Source organism: Myotis daubentonii, chromosome 13, assembly GCF_963259705.1.
Source record: "Myotis daubentonii chromosome 13, mMyoDau2.1, whole genome shotgun sequence".
Lineage (NCBI taxonomy): Eukaryota > Metazoa > Chordata > Mammalia > Chiroptera > Vespertilionidae > Myotis > Myotis daubentonii.
Genome location: NC_081852.1, coordinates 43,609,785 through 43,627,651, shown reverse-complemented (window position 1 = coordinate 43,627,651; position 17,867 = coordinate 43,609,785). Strand labels below are relative to the sequence as shown.

The window sequence follows — 17,867 nt, the reverse complement described above, 5'->3', positions numbered from 1 at the left end:
GGAGAACTGCGCTCTGACTGGGCCTCACCAGCTGAATGACCTGAGGCAAATGCTTCACACCTGAGCCTATTCCTTAGCGAGACTATTTGTAGTGGTTTTATTTCTCCCTTCAACCTTGTGTTTTGAAATTTTCAAACATACAGGGAAGTGGAAAGAATAATACGATAAACTGAACTATCTAGCTTCAATAGTTGTGAACATCTCACCATATTTGCGTCATAGACATTAGTATAGAACAGTGATGGCGAACTCATTTTTTTTTGGTTGATTTTTCTTTGTTAAATGGCATTTAAATATATAAAATAAATATCAAAAATATAAGTCTTTGTTTTACTATGGTTGCAAATATCAAAAAATTTCTATATGTGACACGGCACCAGAGTTAAGTTAGGGTTTTTCAAAATGCTGACACGCCGAGCTCAAAAGGTTCGCCATCACTGGTATAGAAACATGGAGGTACATTTCACTAGATTACTAGAAAGTGACTGACATTATGAGGCTTTATTCTTAAGTACTTCACCATGTGTCACCTAAGAATAAGGAAATTCTTCTACACAATCACAATATTAGTAACACACCTTGAAAGATTTCGTATCATCTAATATTCTAGCTTATTGCTCCTAAGACACATTAATAGCAATGATCCCCTCAAAACTTCCCCCAGAACTTTTCATTTTTAATAGCTAACATGTATTGAGCACTTACTATGTGCCAGACCATATGTGATGTACTTTACATGTATTACCATTTATGTAATCCTCACAATTGTTATTTGAATTTAAAAAGTATTGAATTATTAATTATTTAACAATAAATAATTAAGGGACTTATTATTCTTTTATTATTCCCACTTTACAAAGGAGGAGACTGAGTAAGTTGCCCAAAGTCGTGTGGCTTGTGAGGAATGGAGGCAAGATTCAAAGATAGGCAGTCAAGCTCCAGGGTCTGAGTGGTGGTACTGCCTCCCTCCAGCACCTTGTGTAGACCATAAAGTAGCCAAGCAGTAATCACATCTCCAACTGCCAATTTCACAGATAAACACCCTGAGTCCCCAAGGATAGGTGACATGCCAAAGTAGTGACAGGCAGGTGTTTTGTTCTGCCTTAGAATTTGACAAATGAGTTGACATCAAGGAACAACCTGAAAATAACTGTGAATACCATGGTGGTCACTGGTACTAAATAAATGCATAATCCAATTATCTCTACGCATAACGCTCCTGATTCCTCACACTTGATTTTGATCATACTAATTAGACAAGCATCTGGAAACCACTCTCTTCACCTGATGACAAGAGACCTAGGTGAGTTTATTCAGTAAATCCACTCATTCAACATATGTTTGTCGAGCATTTACTATGTATCAGGCACTCTTCTAGGAGCTTGGGATACAACAATGGCTAAATGCACAAAGACTGCTCTTTTGAACTTACATATTAATGTGGTTAACAATCAATAACACTTAGCAAATAGTAAAAAATATGTCCAGGTATGATCATTGGTAGGAAGAAAAATAAAGCATAGTAATGAGAGAGAGTATGTGTATGACAGAGGAGGGGTTATTTTAGAAAGAATAGCCACAGCTTTTTTTTGAGAAGGTGAAATTTGGGCAGAGGCCTGAAGGAAGTGAGAGAACTTACCATGCAGATACAGAGGGAAGGGTGATAAGGTCTAGAGGACAGAGTGCAAGAGCCCTGAGGCAGGAATGGGTTTAGCATCTTCAAAGAATATCAGGGAAACCAGTGTCTATACTGGTGTGTGGGAAAGGGGAGACGGGTGGGAGCTGAGATCACAAAGGTAGCTGAAACCAGGTCTTAGAGGGCTGGTCGGCCCTGATAAGATCTTAGAGTTTCATTCAGCAAGTGAGGTGGCAAGCCTTAGGAGATTTAAAGAGGAGGCATGGCATTATCTAATTGCAGTTTCTTAAAAGATTACTCTGGATACTAGTGTTGGGGAAGGCAAGGATAGAAGCAGTGAGACCAATTAGGAGACTGATAGCATCATCCAGGCAAGATATGGTGGTGGCTTGGACTAGGGTGGACGTGGGGAGAAGCAATCATACTCTAGATATAATTTGAATGAAATGCTGACAGGATCTGTGGATAGATTGGGGGTGTTGTAGAAAAGAGAGTCAATAATGATTCCAAGTTTTGAAATCTGAGCCACTGGAAATTTGAGCAGGGAAGACAAAGGGCTGTGTTCGGATGGAGAATACAGAGTTTTGGATGTGTTTAGTTGATTTGGGTTTGAAGTTTGGTATGCATGTTATACATCTACATAGAGTAGGCAGTTGAGGTTCAGGGAAGAGGTAGAGGGTTGGAAATAAAACTTCAGGAGTCATCTGTATGTGAATGATATTTAAAACCATGGGACCCAATGAGATCATCTAAAGAGTGGGTATAGCTAGGAAATTTGTCCAAGAACTGATCCTGGGCACTTTGTTACTTACAGGTTGGGAAGACAAAGGGAGACTGAGAGGAGTGGCCAGAGAGGGAGGAGAAGACCCAAGAGAGAGTGGTATCCTGGAGCCAAGCAAGACACCAGTAACAGAGCCTTACCAGCTGTGCAGAGTGGTTGGGGCTCACATGTAGAATAAGACGAGGACTGAGAAATGACCATTGAAAGCCCTGCCTACGAAAAAGTCTTTTAAGAGTTTATTTGATGGCATTTGCAGGGAAGCAAAATCTTAACTGATTGAGAAAAAAATGCTCTGGAGAATGGCAGTTTTGCAGCTTATTTTATACATAAGATCAAAGGATGAAACCTTAGAAGGATTCCATGAAATTCATTGGTGGTAGATTAAGGAGGCGGGAGAAAGCAAAGCAGGGAAATCTCAGCAAAGTGAAGAGACACATACTTCTTTTCCACTGGTGGGAACAGAATGGCTAACATTTACAGCACATAGAGATGGTATTCGGGCAACAAGATAACAATGTGCACTCTGGTTATCTTGTGCTGTGTCTTCGAGGGGTCTGGAAAAGACAATTACTCTGACATTTCAAAGGTTTGTTACCTTAGATGCACAAAGACAAGTGACAATTTCAAAAATAAAGCTTAACCTTTGTCAAGAAAGCTACAGGCCTCGGACGAGACTACCCACCGCCATGACCTGCTTCTAATTAGGGAGTGTTACACTCAGACCACACTGTGTGGCTCCTTTCCATCTCTGAGCTTGTCGGGTTTAGCATGTGGCCCCTTTTCCAACTACAGCAGCAACAAGGTCACTGGTGAGTTTGATAAGAGCTGTTTTAGTGGGAAGAGAGGATGGGATCCTCATTAAGGTAGGTTTGGATCAGAATGAAGAAGAGGAAGCAGAAATGCTGAGAGTGTAGACAGCACTTTAGAGACATTTTGCTCTAAAAGGAGCAAAGAGTAACATGGCGGCTTGAGGGAGAGGTAGAAGCAAGGCAGGCTCTTTTAAGATGGGAGACATCAGAGCTTGTTTGTATGCTGATAGGAGTAATCTATTATAGAGGGAAACATTGATGGTTCAGAAAAGAGAGGGTTAATTGCAGCATCAGGCCCTTAATAAGTCAGCAGATCATGGAATCCAGGGCAAACATGGAGGGGATGGCTTTGTAGAGGAGCACAGGCAGTTTTCCCATCATGGTAGAAGCAGAATAAATGGCCAGAGATGTGAGTTAGGATGTTGTGTTGTATAAGCAAAGACTTAAGCTCTACTCTTTCCTCCACTTCAACTAGTCAGAGACTTCATACCTCATGACCTTCATCAATAAGTACATTCAGCCATCATACATGGAAAGTTTGCTATGTGCCAGGCATGGGCTGGCACTTTCCTGAGTCACCCAAACAGAGTCCTCCTGCTTGTAATTGAAATTACAAGCCTAAGACAAGAACCTTGAGATGATCCACACAAGGATGAATGATCCTCCCTAGTCAGTTTGGCTCAGTGGGTGGAGGTCAGCCCTTGTACGGAAGGGTCCCAGGTTGTCAGTTGCAGGCTCAGTGTGTGGGAGGTGTGTCTCTCTTACACTGATGTTGCTCTCTGTCTCTCCCCCTCCCTTCCACTCTCTCCAAAAATCAATGGAAGATATCCTTGGATAAGGATTAACAAAAACAAACAAACAAACAAAAGGATGATGATCCCTTTTAATATCCAGCTCCCCTGACTGGAGAGAGACCTTAACAGCTTCAGCTTTTTGCCACCACATTGCCTCCAGGGCTGTTAAAACAATCTCAACAGACCTCAAGGCTTGGAGGCATCCAAGTGGAGGCCATGCAGCAAGGCCCACATTTGGGGCGGGGAGAGTTTCACACTGTGCTGCCTCGCGGCTGAGGTGGGATGCTGCTGGATGGAATGTTCCCACGCTCCAGTCATTGCGACTTTAACTTTTTAGGCAGGAGGAGATGTTGAGATTTAATCTGACTAATCATTATTACCCAGCGCCTTGGAACCAACCAGTCCTGTGCGAGAGCCTAGTTCTTTGATGTTTTTGTCATAAATCAATGAGCTCGCCTACAAAGTAACATCAAAGAAGATCCACTAATGAATTCATCGTGATCATTCTCCAATCAACGGCTGCCTTGCAAAGTCTCCACCACCACCACCACCACCCCCAAAAAGGACCACAGCCAGAGGAAGAAACCAACAGAAGGATTTGGAAATCATGATATCTGGAAAGAGATGAGAGAAAAATGAACTCCTGCAAACTGCAGAAAAGACAGCAAAAGATCCAGCAAATCTCAGGGAAATGAAGAAAAAGCAGGGGAGCCAGGGACATTCTCAGCACTTGTGTCTGGAAGGAAAACAATTGCATGAATGCTTGAGGGGGAAACTGTGGTCTGGAAAGTTAAATGGTGTCTTCTCAGAGCGCATTGCGGGGACTAGGAGGAAGTGTGTGGTGGGAAACAGTGTCCCTGGAGTCAGATGGCATGGGTTGCAACCTCTCGCTCTGCTATTCACTATGTGAATACAAGTCTCAATCTCTCTGAGCCTCAGTTCTGTCTCATCTATAAAACGGTGGCAGTAATGCTCCCTCCCTAGATAGGATCCCTCCCAGCACGGGGAGCTTTGTCTGGATGTTACCTGACTCCCAAATCTGGTCTTTCAAGAGGAAAACAGGAAAAGAGTTACAGAGATGACTAGCTGGAGATCTTCCCACAGTGACATTTCTTTCAGGCTCAGCAAGATTTCCTAACTTTCTAAAGTCAAAATTTCCAAACATGCTTCATTTAGCTCAGTGAGCACCTACTGTATGCCAGTCAGAAAGATGACCACGGGGTGTTTCCAACTCCCCAAGGATAACACAACATAATTGAGCAATGACCAGGCTCTGTGGTAAGTGCTAAGGTGGAAATAGTTGCCTCAGAGTTGGGATTCTTTTCTGAAAAGGTTTTACAACTGCCTGATGTTTGAGCTTGAACTTCAAGGACTAGTGTCATACACCCAGACAACAGATAAAGAGACAGGTGTGCATAGCCAAGAAGGCATGAAAATTGCCTGGAAACGCAGAACCTCTGGAACCTCAAACTCAAGAAAGCAGCTTCCGGGCAGCAATAGGGATGATTGCAAAGGCCCCAGAAACATGAATGAAGGGAACCCACCCTGAAAAACAGTATCAGAGCAGCAGACCATGACACATGTCTGGAAGTGGAGTCATGAGGAGGTGTCTAAGCTATGGGGGGGCTGCCGCCCTTTCTTAACTTTATTCATTCTCTCTCTCTCTCTCTCTCTCTCTCTCTCTCTCTCTCTCTCTCTCTCTCCAGAGGAAGTGGAGTGGGAGGCAAGTTTCTATAAGAATTCACAGCCACACCAGGAGAAACTGCAGATACTGGCATGACAACAGGGAACTCTTAGCCAGAAACCTACCTGTCATTACAGCAGCCACTGTGCTGGATGCCAGGGAGAGTACCCAAAGGCATAGGCCCCTGTTCTAACAGTGGCTCCAGAGTAACAATCATCAAATGATTGACCGCAGGGTCTCACTTCCATACCAAACAAACTGGCACAAACACACCAGTCACTTCAAACCATAGCCAACTGGGGGGAAACTGCAAGGCTGCTGATTCAATGATGGAAATTCTTTGAGAAAGTATATATAGGCATGGGCATAAAGGGTAATGGGTGCTTATAAAGCATCATTAATTATGAGAGCCAAAAGGGAGCAGGGAGTCCAAACCAATTTCACGTGCAGAACCCTTTGTTCAAACAAAATCTTGCATGAAAGTCAGATTTATAAAACAAATAAAAGAAAGTGGGTTTGAATGAAGGGATGCAGAACTTACCTGCCCTACCACCCCCTCACTCCCTACAAAAGCCCCGAGACACACCCCCCCCATGGGCTCCCTAGGGCTCAATAGAATGTGTTTTTGTTTAATCATCAAAGTAACACATGCCTATGATTTTAGAAACATACTAAAAGCCTTACAATAAAACACAAGAGTGCCCTGCCTACTCTACTTGCGCCTTCCTACCTTCAGTCATTTTTTCCCTAGCAGAAATGCCTTTCCACTCTTTTGGCTGTTTCTGCTTTAAATTCTTCCGATAGTTATCTTTACATTGCCAATGATATGTGTGTAGTTCTATTTCTTTTTTTTTTTTTTAAATATATTTTATTGATTTTTTACAGAGAGGAAGGGAGAGGGATAGAGAGTTAGAAACATCAATGAGAGAGAATCATTGATCAGCTGCCTCCTGCACACCCCGTACTGGGGATGTGCCCACAACCAAGGTACATGCCCTTGACCGGAATCGAACCTGGGACCCTTGAGTCCGCAGGCCGATGCTCTATCCACTGAGCCAAACCAGCCAGGGCTGTAGTTCTATTTCTTGACTTTTTAACTTTAGAAACCTTGTCCTGTTTTCTGTAAGGACAGAAAAGAGCTGAGCTCACCCTGCCATCCCCCCTCCCCCCGCCTTATAGTTACAGCACGGTTTGAGTTTAATTTTTATCCAAGTAATACATGAAATTCGTTTGAAAGTCCAACCAGGAACAAGGGCTTATAAAGAAAAACAGCACCCCTTCCTGGTTCTTCCTTCCCTCTCATTCTCCCCATCCTTCTTCCCACTAAAGTAGGCTGGCGGGTGGGAATAGCGAACTTCTCTGCTTTCTTCCCCTTCTTGTTCTTCTTCTATAGCAATCGTCACGTTTTCTGGCAAACAACGTCACTTATTCTCTCTCCCGCTTGTCTTGCCTGCTACAGTGTAAGCTCGGGCAGGGAGTTTGTTATGTTCACTGATGGATCCCAAATGTCTAGAATAATGTCGGGCTCAATCAATATTTGTTGAATTAAAGCAAAACTCTCTGGAAAAGGGAGAGAAAGAAGCAGGGTTCCTTTGAACCCTGTTAAAACCAATCATTTTACATCTGGTTTGTTCTATGGGAAGGAATGTATATAAATAAACATTTTATTTTGTAGAAGATACACAATTCTTCTGGGCAGTGGGAGAGGCACTATAATAAAGACCTCAGTTCAGACCTATTGGCTTTGGACAAGCTGGCCCAATTGCCTTGGAAGGAAAGCAGCTGGGTAGGAAATGAATGTTGAGGAAGTGGCCTTTGTCAACCCCCCTCTCCCAAGGACAGCTCCTGCTGTGGAAGGAGAGGCCCAGGTGCTTCCTCCAGGGGCAACAGCCACCATGACACCCAGAGCCAGAGGCCATTGGCCAAGGCCTGGGCACTGGGCACTGGGCACTGGGCACTGGTGGGAAGGAGAGAATGCCGTCCTGAGCCAAGCCCACCTTCCAGAGGCATCTCACAACCCATCCGTCCCAGGAACACTTTCTTGAACCATCCTATTCCCGACACAAGGTTTTGTAGGCGCCTTTCTCATGGCCTTTCTCTTACCGTGCTGAGTGGCAACCTCCTACAGAGCTTTTGAAATTCCTGACCAGGGTAAGGTCACAGGGCAGGTTCCGTGACTGGAATGTCTCCATAGTCTTCGGAGTTCTGTGAGCTACTGCACCATTCCCTGCCTCTGGGTCATCTATTGCTGCTTCTGGCCCCCTGCTGTCTCCCTGTACCTATAGCTTCCTTCCCTAAAGCTAAAGCAGATAGCTCTCTCTTCACCAAGGCCACACCCCCTGGGCTCCTATTGTTCCAGAGATCCAGCCATCTGGCCCCTGCCAATCATAATCACGCCCAGGCCCTTCTCACCACTTCTCTCCCTCACACCCTCCAAGCCAGCACAGCCACATTGGACTTCTCCGTCTCCACCCTCAGGTGTGCCACACTCTGTATCACTTTCTAGCCTTTCTTCACATATGCTCTGTCTGGGATGTTCTTCCCTCCTCTTCACCTGGATAAATCTCTTCAGATTCCAATGTAAATTTTACTTCCTTGAGTAAGTACAGTTTTTTCTCTTTTTTCCCCTATATTTTGTTTATTCTGATTATATTTATTAAAATGTTACTATTTGTTGAAACTATAATAAAATTGAGACTTGTAAAAAATAAAATAATAAAATTTACTTCCTTGGGGAAGCCTTCCCTGGCATGTTAGTGAAAGGGCCAGTCGTCTCGGGGCCTGACCACGCTGCTGGCGGCCTCGGGCACAGACTCCCCAGCCCACAGCGGGAGCCCGGCTCAGGCTGCCACCTGCCCACCGCCCCCGGACCGGACCCACGCGGCAGCAGCAGCGGCGGCGGGGCGAGGGCGCCTCGCCCGAGGAGATGGAGGAGGAGGCGATCGCTGACGCCCCCGGGAACGAGACGGAGGATGTGGACTTCCTGCCTGGGCTGGAACTGGTCGATCTACTGGACCCCCAGCAACCGGACTGGCCCCTGGAGCCCGGGCTCAGCTCGCCCTGGGGGGGGCTAGGACTGCACCCTCCATCTTGCCCTGGGTCCTCCATTTTTGGGGCGGCCGCCATGTGCTCAGGAGAGTGCCTTCTTCCCGGAAGCCCAGGCCCCTGCTGGCCACGCCCAGGATTTCTTTAAACTAACCAATGACAATCAAGGGACGTGCGCGCCATAGAGATGACCCAACTCGCGCCTGGCCAATCAGTGGGGCCCACAGTCCCCTCTCCTGCCCTCACTCCACCCCCCTTTAAAACCCCCTGTCCCATCAGGCCTCGCTCTCTCTTGGCCACTGGAGCTTACCGTTGCATCGGTGAGTGTGGCAGGGGAGCCAAACCCGGGTTTGAAATAGATGACTCTTTGCTTTTGCATCGGACGGACTGGCTCCCTGGGGGTCTTGGGAACTTTGAAATCTGGGCACAACATTTTGGGGGCTCTCCCGGGATTCCCAGGACCACTGAGGGACCCCCAGTCCGAAGAGTCTGACTGACCGCGGTAGGTGTGTGTCCTTGTGTGTTCTGTTCTGTTTGAGCTCGTTTCTGGATTGCCTGAGGGGTCTAGGCGGACGCGCCGTGAACGACCACAGGCGGGGGAGAGTTGGAAGACGTTCCGCTCCCCAGGAGGGATGGATATGCCCCTCAGAGGGATGGATATGCCCCTCGCGGAAAGCAGGTCGCTCCTGCTAGCTAGTTTGGTATAAGGCCATTGTCTAGCTTTCGGGTTTGGCTTCCATGGAATTGGAAGCCTGTATTTTCGGGCCCTGTTTAGTGTTCTGTGTTTGTACTGGATGGATGTTATGGGATGGACTCAGACTGCACCTTTGGGTATTGTGATTGATCATTTCAAGGAGACTGGGGGAGGCTTTAGAGCTCCCTCAGGGGTTGGGAAGTTGTTAGGAATTGAATGGATTGTTTGAATGTCTGAGTGTGGAGGGAGGGGGACTGCCCTCCCCCCTCCTTTGTGTGGTAGTCCACGGCCGCCTGAGTGAGGGTCTGTGGAAACAGGTCACCCCCTCCCCAAGTAAATGCGTCTGGGATTTCTGTGCACGTGTGGGGAGAAAAGCTGGCTTAAAACTAATGTGCGCACCGTCCGATTTTGGATAGGGTTTTAAGCTAGCGTCTCCTTTCAAAAGTGCAGGATAAATCCCAAGACTAATCCATAATAAAGAACAGTTTTTCAAAAAAAAAAAAAAAAACTGGTCCTTTGTTAATTAAGAAAGCTTTTCTTAATGGAGGGAGGAGATAGTCGCCTCCTGCCTGCAGCAAAATCTTAAAGAATGTGGTCAATTTACATCTGAAAAGACCAGGGAGGCCAAAAACCTGTCTTGCAAGGCTCGAATGTGGTTCTCCAGAGCCACTTGAAAGTAAAAAGTAATTTGCCTCATGAAAAATCTAGAAGACAGAATTAAATCTGTTGGTTAAGTATTGAGAAATGAAATCTAGAAAACACTGCCTTCCTTAAACTAAGGACAATTAAAGGTTATGTCAAAGTCCTTCAGGTAGAAACTGTGGTTTCATACTGATCTTAAAGGGCTCCAGTTACCTTGCCAACTCAGTATTTGGGAGACCCAGGATATGCCTAAGTTTAACCTAGGTTCTAGATAATGTGTTTACTTAAATATGTATCTTTGTTGTTTAAAATTGTTTAACTAGTGCTAATCACCTAAAAATTAAGGCTAAAAGTTCTAGCTACCTGGAAAGCATGGCCTTGGTGTGATAGGAGGAAAAAAGAAATGTTAAATGGATGGTAGACCAGTGAGCTGGGACTGGTCACTAATGGTGGATTGTGAGAAGGGCTGGTTGTGGCCTAACTTCTCCTTCCTTGGTACCCCTGAAGCGTCAGAGGGTACTTCTGGCCTTGGTTTTCCAATGTGTTTAATCTGTCAATTTTGTTGTTTCGCCGAAATCCTCTTGAGTGACATTGAATGATTCTTTCCTTCCTCTTTAACTTTTGGGGGACTGTGTGAATGGATTAATAGCTTCTAGATGGTATTCACCATCTCTGAGACTTCCAGAGAGAAGTCAAAACTCAGACTGGCTACACAACTGAAACTGATTTGTTGGTATTTTGTGATATAAATGTGGACCGTTTCTATCTGGATGAGACATAGGTCAAAAGTCCTGTCCTAGGATGTGAGAAAGGGAGGCCTCCACATCTGTTCCTGTCTGCTCAAGATCCCAAGACTGTAAAGGTAGACGGTGTCGCGACCTGGATCCATCACACTCACGTCCGGTCAGCGGATCCATCCATGACCCAGAAAGACTTCATCACCAAATGGAGCATCGATCGAGATCAACACAACCCGCTCAAGCTCAAGCTACGGCGTGCTCGACCTGCCTGATGCCGGTAACATGGCTCGCGATCACTCCTGTCACCAGGAGCCCCCACAATACTGTGTAATACACTTAGATAATGCCTGCATCTTCATGGACAAGGCTCCAAAGAGACAAGGACAATTTATGGGGTCACATGTTTTTCATTGTATTGATATGTTATATTAACCTTTGATTCTTTTGCAGGTTTTGAATGTATGTTGGCTATCCTGGAAGGGAGCTGTGTGGGGTGACCCCCAAAAGTAAAGGGTGCCTAGCTGCCAAGAGGGCAGGTGTCCAACTGGGCAGGGAACGGTGCCCATCAGGTTTTGGTCTCTGTTGAGAGACAGCTAACAGTTGGCAGCCTGTAATACTGTCTTGCAGGCCTGAGTCACCATGCCCATGTCAGGGGTAGTAAAACTGGAAAAAGCCTGTTTAGAATAGAAGGTCTGAGGAATAGTTATGCATAGAAAGAAGGTTTTATACCAACAGTTACTGTTTTGTTTTAAATCCATGAAAAGGAATTATCAAGGAAAGTCAGAAAATCTTAGAGTAGATCAGTATGTTTTTCTCCTTATGTAATTCCTCCGAAATCTGGCAATGCTAAATAAGTACGTTTCTTTGCATAGATCCAATGAGACTGGTTCCTAATAATGGTTTTATTAACGGAAAACTTTGACTGGAGTATCATGTTTTAAAGAGCCCTGTCTGAGCTCTAAAGACTTGAAGCCACTAAGAATGCCACGAAGAAAGCCTGGTATCCTGCTTGGGAGCCCTGAAGATGGCTGGCGCTGGAGCGTCAGGCCCATGCCCTACCATCACTGGCGGTTGGTAAGAGTAGAAGGGGAGCAGTAAAGATGCCTCTGCATCCCTGCGGAACCCCCACACACTCTGGGCCGCAACGAGTAGGAGGGCTACTGAGATGGGCCTTAAAGCCTGGAGCGTGGGCTCAGGTGGAGTTGCTACAGGTGAGGGATTCACCTAACTCAGCAGATACTGCAGGCAGGCCTGATGGCATCTGGATGGCTTGGCTTCCTGGCCCTACGGGGCACATTAAGGTTCAACCATGAAATTCCAGCAAAGATAGTCAGTTACCATTCTTGTTGTGTTTATGCAAACATCAGGACAGTAGATAAATTAATCTTGATTTGGCTTTTTGATAGGCATGGAGGAATTTTAAGAAGAAAAATCCTATTTCAATAGAAGTTGTTGAATCTAAAATGGTTTCTTTCCCTTCCACCGGACCATTTGTTAAGCTTATAGGGATAGTTCAGTTGATAGTTCTGTATGCCCAGTACGGGCCTCTAGCACCGGTGGAATAGAAATGCAGTCCGTCTCATGATTGAGCCGGAAGTTCCAAGACAAAGGGGGGATTGAAAGGGCCAGTCGTCTCGGGGCCTGACCACGCTGCTGGCGGCCTCGGGCACAGACTCCCCAGCCCACAGCGGGAGCCCGGCTCAGGCTGCCACCTGCCCACCGCCCCCGGACCGGACCCACGCGGCAGCAGCAGCGGCGGCGGGGCGAGGGCGCCTCGCCCGAGGAGATGGAGGAGGAGGCGATCGCTGACGCCCCCGGGAACGAGACGGAGGATGTGGACTTCCTGCCTGGGCTGGAACTGGTCGATCTACTGGACCCCCAGCAACCGGACTGGCCCCTGGAGCCCGGGCTCAGCTCGCCCTGGGGGGGGCTAGGACTGCACCCTCCATCTTGCCCTGGGTCCTCCATTTTTGGGGCGGCCGCCATGTGCTCAGGAGAGTGCCTTCTTCCCGGAAGCCCAGGCCCCTGCTGGCCACGCCCAGGATTTCTTTAAACTAACCAATGACAATCAAGGGACGTGCGCGCCATAGAGATGACCCAACTCGCGCCTGGCCAATCAGTGGGGCCCACAGTCCCCTCTCCTGCCCTCACTCCACCCCCCTTTAAAACCCCCTGTCCCATCAGGCCTCGCTCTCTCTTGGCCACTGGAGCTTACCGTTGCATCGGTGAGTGTGGCAGGGGAGCCAAACCCGGGTTTGAAATAGATGACTCTTTGCTTTTGCATCGGACGGACTGGCTCCCTGGGGGTCTTGGGAACTTTGAAATCTGGGCACAACAGTTAGCTGTGGTTAGGTGCCCCTTTTATGAGCACCCTATGAGTGCCCTACAAAATAATCATATTTTCCAAAATTTATGTCTGTCTTCCCTTATTAGAACACTAGAGGCCCAGTGCACGAATTCATGCACAGGTGGGGTCTGGCCGCCCAGGGTTGAAGGGGGGCCGAGAGTGGGCAGGGCTGGTCAGGAGGACGGGAGGTTGGCGGGCCAGCCCTGCCCCCTAGTCCAGCTCCCGATCAAGGGGACAATTTGCTTTTTAGCCTTTTGTTATATAGGATAAGCCCCTCAAAGGCAGGAAGTGTGTTTCCTTAACTGCATTCCCAGTGCTCAGAATAGTTCCTGGAACATAGTAAGTGTTCAATTAATAGTTGTACAGGAAAGTGGGTGTATTTACAGGAAAGGGAATGACTCCATTCAGTTCTCCAACCTTGAGCCTCTTGCAAGGAGAGGCATGGCCCCAATCCTAAAGGACTTTACAGTCTTGTTTGGGAAACGCAGATAAAACAGGACACAATGAACAACTGACAGGTGCCCCAGTGACCCATAGAGACAATGAGTGTTGAGGGAAAGCTGAGAAGGGAGAGGTCCCCGTGTCTGGTGACAGAGTCGTCCCCTGACCCAAGGGACCAGAGGAAGTTTCTGAAAGATGAGGTGTTTGATACTTAGAGGCTGACAAGCAGGGATGGACAAATGGGCAGCTGGAAGTTAAGGAAGGTATATGTGAAACAGCAGACCATGCTGGCTGACTTGAACTACTCCATAGAGAAACCAGGCTACAGTCAGATAATGAAAAGCCATTAAAGAGAGACAATGGGAGCCTGCAAGGGAGCCAAAACAGTGAGGGCACCAGGAAAGCAGTCTACTGGAACAGGTCACCTGGGAGCATCCCGGGATGGGTTGGAGGGGAGGGGCTGAAGCAGGAAGAGCAGGAAGAAAGCTACTGTGCTCGCCCAGGTGGTGGGAATGGGAGGCGCAGGTCACTGCCTAGGAATGAGGGCAAAGGAACAGACTCAAGAGACATTTTAAATGGAATTGCCACAGGCTGCTGCTTCCAACTGAGCACAGGAGATGAAGAAGGGAGGGGAGGACACAGAGGATGCAGGACTGTCCATCCATCTCTGTGGCTGGGAGATGCCCTGGTCAGAAATCACAAGGGCAGACCAGGAAACTCTATCTATGCCAGATGTAAAGGGCAGGAGAAGCTTCCGTGATTTTTCAGAGATAAAAGGACTGCAAGACTCTAAGTTAAGACTTGAGAGGTCTCTCTAAAAAGTACTAGTTAATGCCATAAGAAGGGGTCTCTTGACCTTGGGAGCTAGGAGAAATGGACCAACGCTGTGTAGCCTTGGGCAAGATGGTGCAATTGAAGTCAGACACCTCAGATCAGATCCCAGCGCGTCACTTACTATGGGAACACCCTTGGGCAAGTTAATTAACCCTGTAGAGCCGAGGTTCCACATCTGTAAAGTTGGGATGATAATGCCTAAGTTGAAGGGTTTTTTGTGAGGAGCAAATAAAATAACCTCTGGAAACAGCCATGTTTGACTCCTCGTCCGCAGCAGGCATTCAGCCAGGGCAGCAGATGGTGAGAAGTCAGTGCAAGAGGGAGAGAAGGTGGCAGGTGGAGACCCAAGACCCTGGAGAATTCATCACAGAAGCCCAAGGGAGCACAGTCACTGGAAGGTGGATGGATGGTGTCAAGTATTACAGAAAATTCAAGAGCAATGGAGTGGCAGCAATCACATCACCAAGTGAATACAGAGTGCAATTTGGAGGAGTACAAGAGGTGCTAATGAACAGAATAATAATAATAATAAAAAGCAAGAAAAAAATCTACACAAAGACAGTCTACCAGTCAGATGTTTGGGTTGCAAAAAGATTATCCTACTAACATGGTTTGAGCAATAAACACATTTAATTAACAGGAAGTCTGGTGAGGAGGGTCCCCAGGTTTAGCTCAGTAGCTCAGCCATGTCCTCAAGAACCCGGGTTTTTTTCATCCTTTCCCTACAACATCCTAAGCACTTTGGTTTCTCATCCTCAGACTTATTGCCTCATAGTTGCAAGTGGCTGCTGCAGCTCCAAACATCCATGGCCGGAAGGAAGGGGGAAAGCCTACTTCCTTTGCTCAGGAGATAAGTCTTCGAGAAAATTTCCCAGAAGCCCCCTCACAGACTTCCTCTTACGTCTCACTGGCCAGAACTCAGTCACATGGCCTCTTCTAGCTGCAAGGGAAACCAGGAAAGCATCTAGCATTTTCAGACGCTCAAGGCAGAGGGAGGCAAGGAAGAAGAGGTTGAAAATAGCCAGAGATGAGATGTGGCCAAAACTTTCTACCATAAACTCATTTATGAAATTTGGAAATCACAAGCAGAGGAATGCTGAAGATGATAAGAAGGCATGGAAGGAGGGGGATCATAGAGGAGAGAGGACAGGACCAGGTCTGAGAGAGGACGAAGAGTATATTCTCTGCCATAGGCAAGAAGGATAGAGGTAGGCATGAAAAAAAGATTCTGAAGAGAAGAGAGTAAATAACCTCAACTTCAGCAAAGCCAAAAGTGGCTGCTTTGGGGAATACACCAGAAAATCAAGGGAAATACAATGAGATACCACCTTCTAGATTAGACTTACAAAGACTCTCAAGGCAGGCATTGGACAGGCTGTGGAGCAATGCAAGCATTTCTATACCGCAGATGGGAGTATCAGTAGGCACAGCTGCTTTGGAAAATGCTTTAGCACAATCCCATATAATTCCAGCAATTTCACTCCTAGATTTACACCACTGCGTATGTGTGTTCAGTTATGAACAGGAATGTTTATAGCAGCGCTGCTTGTACAAGAGAAAAACAAAACAAACCAACTATCCTTAGGCTGAAGAATGAACAATTAAATCATGATCTATTCCTACAATGGAATACTATATAGCAGTAAAAACATGCACAAATTATAGAAAAATAATGTTGAGTTAAAAAGGCAAGTGGCAGAAGACTATATATATGAGGCCCAGTGCACAAAATTTGTGCACTCGGTGGGGGGGGCGGGTCCCTCAGCCTGGCCTGCTCCCTCTCTCAGTCTGTGAGCCCTCGGGGGATGTCAGACTGACAGGAGGTGGGAGAGGCTCCCGCCACCACTGCTGCACTCGCCAGCTGTGAGCCCAGCTTCTAGCTGAGTGGCACTCTCCCTGTGGGAGCACCTGACCACCAGGGGGCAGCTCCTGTATTGAGCGTCTGCCCCCTGGTGGTCAGTGTGCATCATAGCAATCAGTCATTCTGCTGTTTGGTCAATTTGCATATTAGCCTTTTATCATATAGGATAAATATAGTGTTTCCTTTTATATAAAGTTCCAAAACATGCAAAAACTAAAACAATGTTAGTTAGGTATATACACAAGTGGCAAATTATTAAGAAAAGCAAATATATACATTTCAGGAAAATAGTTAGCTCTAGGAAAGGGAAGGGACCAGCATACAGGAGACTCCAAATGAGAGGCAGCATTCTTATTCTTAAATTGACTGGTGGGTACAAAGACATTTGCTATGTGCTTATTCTTTATACTTTACACATATTCCAGAAGTTGTTATTTTCATACCTGCTGAATAATTAATTAAAACAATATAAAGATACAAAGAAGAGAGAATCAAGGTGAGATGCAGGCATCTCACAAGGGGGGCAGAAGCCCCTCCCATCACGTCACCATCACGTCACCATGTGGAGCCTGCAGAGCCCAGACAGTGGTGCTTGTTACGGCTGAAACCTGACCAGTTCTATCTGTACGTCAGTTGGAACTGGGAGGGCCCCACGTTGGAGAGGAAGGGAGTGAGGACAGGCGCCCCACGTTGGAGAGGAAGGGAGTGAGGACAGGCGCAGGATGGAGAGAGAGCCAGGGTGTTGGGATGTTTTTCTTTGAGTAACTGGGGTGAAAATAGGAATAATAAGAATTGCTTCCTATATGGAGGACTCACCCTGTATTTTCCCTATATCTCACTGAAACCTCCTGATAAGCTTACAGAGGGGGAATTACTACCTCCATTCCACCACAGAAAACAGAGGCTTAACGAAGGTAGGTTACTTGCTCAGGTCACCCAGTGAGTCTGTGGGAAAGTCAGACACTTGCAATAATGCAGCGGTTCTCAACCTGTGGGTCGTGACCCCTTTGGGGGTCGAATGACCCTTTCACAGGGTCGCCTAAGACCATTGGAAAACACATATATAATTACATATTGTTTTTGTGATTAATCACTATGCTTTAATTATGTTCAAATTGTAACAATGAAATTGGGGGTCACCACAACATGAGAAACTGTATTAAAGGGCCGCGGCATTAGGAAGGTTGAGAACCACTACAATAATGCATAAACTCCTCCAGTCTGAGCTGCCTCCCCTTCCAACCTCAGCTCACACCACGCTGACCATCCACTCCTCCAGGTCTTTCCTGCCTAGAACTTGGCACATCCTGTCTCCTCTTCCACAAACCCACCTCCCCACTCTTTCCCTGACAGAGTCCTCACACCTTCCGGTCACAGCTTCATGCCCCTGCTCAGAGGCCTCCGGGACCCCTCACTCCAGGTGGCCCCTCTCACTCTCCTTCCCTGGACTCCAGCCTCCTTGCGCTTCACCTGCTCACCTCCCTCTGTTGCTTTGCTTGTTTCTTGTCTCTCTCAAGTAACACAAGCTCCTTGAGGACAGGCACAATATGCCTCTTGTC

At 46.8% G+C, this 17,867-nt stretch overlaps 1 long non-coding RNA gene across 1 annotated transcript in view; it reads left to right on the top strand.

Annotated features, from left to right (window-relative positions):
* Positions 1 to 17,867, top strand: part of LOC132214212 (uncharacterized) — a 377,066-nt gene that overhangs the window by 235,526 nt on the left and 123,673 nt on the right. The gene's annotated exons all lie outside the window — the stretch shown is intronic.